Source organism: Gavialis gangeticus, unplaced genomic scaffold (assembly GCF_001723915.1).
Source record: "Gavialis gangeticus isolate Ggan-Ray unplaced genomic scaffold, GavGan_comp1, whole genome shotgun sequence".
Taxonomy (NCBI): Eukaryota; Metazoa; Chordata; order Crocodylia; family Gavialidae; genus Gavialis; species Gavialis gangeticus.
The window spans coordinates 49548484-49552311 of NW_017729032.1; the positions used below are offsets into that span (position 1 = coordinate 49548484).

Here is a 3828-nt window from a genome sequence, read left to right on the forward strand (position 1 = left end):
CTGGCCCCTACCCTGGGGGTCTTTAAGAAGAGGCTGGATGCCTACCTGGCTGGACTCATTTGAGTCCTGTTTCTTGTTTTGGGGTTTTGTTGTTCTCCCGCCCTGGCGGGGAGTCGGGCTAGAAGATCTACTAGGTCCCTTCCGACCCTAAATCTATGAAACTATAGGGTCCCTACAGACCTTGAAGGGAGGGGGAGAGTGGACCACTTTGGGATAACGAGGGGCTGAGAGACCTGTATACATGTTACATTTGGTATTCAAAAGTTGTGCAACAAAAGTTATTGTCTGAAATGGCCGCTTCTTTGTGGTAGATCTGCAGGTTTTATGGCGCATTGGGCATTTTTTGTGGCACAGCAAATGTGTGGATGCTCACTTTTTGTCAAGCTAAAATGGCATGTGTAGCATGACAGCTGTGCTGTCTGTACTGGCACAGTGGCCCCAGTTTTCATCACTTTTTTTTCCTCAACGTCTTTGTTGAGACTATTATTGAGGGTGCCATCTGTGGAAGTGTGTTTGTGATGTAGATGCTTACTTTCTGGTAACAAGTCTAAGACTAGGAGCTATTTGCATCTGGCTTTAGATATTGATCGTGTTCCAAAAAACTATAATTGTGTAACTTCCAGGATTGATTACTGTACTTTGTATCTGGGTGTGAAAGGTGAATTTGGATTGGGGGAGAGATCACAAGAGGCAAGACAGAGTCAAAGAGTTAGGTAGAGATGAGATTTGAGAGAGTGGTGTGTATGGGCAGGAATTAATAGTCAGAAAAATAGGGGCATTAAATTTGCTGCCTAACAGTAGAGTAATATTTTGCCCTTAGCCCTTTACATCTGATGATCTCAAACATGTAATAAGCAAATATGTTAAACCTAACTACATCCCAGTGAAATAGGTAAATGCAATGTTCACTTTACAAATGGGGAAACTGAGGAACTGAGGTTGTACTGTCTGGAAGACTCTATCTGAACCTGGACTCCACTGTTTTAATAAAACTTTAACAGGAAGCTCGCATCAATTCTTAAACCCAGTCTTTTCATCAGTCAGCAACATTTGAGCACATCCCCTTTCTTCTCAGCCTCCAATTTATTCAGAATCGATTGAATAAGCACCTCAGATATTTTTAGAACTTATTATCTTGGTTTCCTGGGTGATGCTGCAGTGTCACCACTTTCTGTTCCTGAGCACTCAGCTAAAATTCCATCACAGTTGAATATGGTAACATGAAATTATTGGGATTTACTTGGGCAGCTGCCTTTTCATATTTATTTGGGCACTGGTGTAATGTGGAATTTGGGCATGCTTTAAGAATCCTGTTTCAACTGATAGTAGATCAGGCATGAAGATGGTGTTGAGTTTGTTGTGATTTATAGTTCTGTATTTCATACTTTTAGTGTTCAGTCACAAAACTTTCTTAAACATGAAATTGTTCCTAACAGGGTTAAGTAATTCCTCTCAAACTTGACTTGGAAATTAAGATTATGTTTTTCAATAACTGTTTAAATGCATTGCATCGGTTAAACATATGTGGTCGTGCAGAAAATTCCCTTGTTTCTGTAAGTATAGGTTCTTGAGGGTGAAAATCTTATTTTCTGCTTTGTTTTTTAGCATGTTTTAACAGAAAGACTGACATTAAAAAATCTATATAAAACCCTAACAATGTTTTGATTATTTTTACTTCCGATTGCAAATGTTTGGAGTTTTTGTCTGTGTCCTAATATTTCTCCCCCTTCCCCCCTTTTTCTTAATACAGAAATTTGAAAGAAGTGGAAAATCAAGTAAGGTAAACCTTGGTAAGTAAACAGATTATTCATCTAGATCTGTGCAGATCCAGTTCTCAGATTTGTGTATCTTGTTTTTTGTCTGTGTTGTTACTGTGCAATGCATATTGCTTTTGTACTTGTGGATGCCCTCTTAGTATAATCAAGGTACAGTTATGTTTAGATGATGAGGGCCTATGTAAATCACCTTTTAATACTTAACAGTATTGTTAGTTAACTGATAAGCCCTGAATCTTTAATAATTGTTGATAATATATGAGCTTGAAATAAATCAGCTAGATATAGTAAGAAAAATCCATTCTTTTTTAATAACCTGAGTGCTTCTGGTATGAAAGTTCACAGACAATATTATTAGCACTCTACAGTGGCTTTTTTACCAAGTCACTTAATAGAAAGTCACTGCTGAAAAGACTTAACATGAAACTACAAAGCATCACTCTCATAAGTCCTAGTGGTGCCGTAGATTTGTAGTAACCCAGGTGCATGCGTTTTAAGCAGATAAACAGTCAATAGAATGCTAAATAGAAAAATCTTTACTGAATATGCACTGAGAGACAATTAGACAGTTAAAAACTCTAAAGGCATCCATTCCAAAAAATACTGAAAATGCTGAGCCCATTGTCAACACAGAAAGACTTCACCTCAGAAGTGCATAAATACAATGAAATCATACTTCACTACCCTACTTTTATCTCGTCTCTTAGAGGAAATAATAGGGTAAAGAGTAGGTTTTTTCACTGTGAACTGTATATTCTCATACAGATTGTCCTTTTGGCTTTTGTGGCAGGAACAAGTAAAGTTAATCCTTGAAGTTGTGATACACTTTTTCTAGCAATGTTTTCTATTGTTCACGCATTGCTGGAAAATAATTTTTGAATTAACAAAGGATGTTTTAATACTTGCAAAAACTATTCATTTACATATCATTCTTAATTTGCTGATTTGTAGTAAAGTTCAGGAAAGTGTGCGTTGTAGTATATTATCTTTTATGTATGCATAATCTATAGTGCAAGTTATGATCAGCATATTAGAGTTTACAAAAAATAGAAAAAATACACGTGTGACGAAATGAATGTTTTATTGGCAAAATATAGAGAGGTCTTATGCTTAACTGAATGGTATTTCTTTATTGTTTGCTGCTGGAATAGAGATTCTACCATAGGTACCAGTATGGAGAAAAATGACTTATTATCCCTTCAATCATCTGTCCTTTGACTTCCAGAGTTTGGCCGCAAAATGCAGCCCTGCGATAAAGGCTAGTACTATCTTTGTCATAGTGGGGCAGTTCAGGTTTGAATTCTCTTGGTCTGATTTGATGGTGATCACATCTAGAATTAGAAGAATCAAAGAAAATCAGTGTTGATCATTTCAGACTCTTCTGAATCATGAAAACTGAGGTCTGCATGTATTGAAAAGATTACCAGGACTGATTGTCTATTTTCCCAAGTTCTGAATGGAAATAAGCCCCCTCTGACATCAAAGCTTCATAACAGGAAAGTCATCCCATGGATAGCTTCTGCCCTACATTATTTGTTGAAATCCTTAATTGTACCAGCAGAGTTCTTGTATTTTTCTGACGTTGAGCCATTTGGCACAGATGCCACAGGTAACAGTAGAAATTGGAGGTGCACCGATACATTGGTCTGATATCGGATTGGTACTGATATAAAGAAAATTGTCTATATTGGATATTGGCCCTACAGGGCTGATAAATGCCCGTGTTGCATGCAGCTACAGCGCGACATGGAGCAGAGCTGGCAGCAGGGAGAGCTGCCTCCAGCTGGTAAGTGGGAAGGGGAGGTGGGAGGGAAGAGGGCGTGGGGAAGGGGCAGATCAATTCCACCCGCAGTGAGGGAGGGGGCAGGGGCAGGCACAGGCACTGCCCAGGTGGGGAGGGCTTGTGGGAGGAGGCACGGCTCATGGGGCGGGGGCAGTTCCCGCTGCTGCTTGCACCCCAGGAGGTTGGGGAGTGGTGGGGGGGTGCCTGTCAGATCTGCATGGCAAGTAGGGACTGTAAGAAGAATGCCTGACTCAGATTCAGAGCTAAATT

General features: G+C 39.4%; 1 protein-coding gene across 1 annotated transcript in view; it reads left to right on the forward strand.

Moving 5' to 3' along the window:
• The first annotated feature begins 1747 nt into the window (after positions 1-1747).
• Positions 1748-3828, forward strand: part of B3GLCT (beta 3-glucosyltransferase) — a 222974-nt gene continuing 220893 nt past the window's right edge. Inside the window, 1 exon segment of the mRNA XM_019524937.1 lies at positions 1748-1790. The gene's annotated coding sequence lies outside the window, so the exon portion shown is untranslated.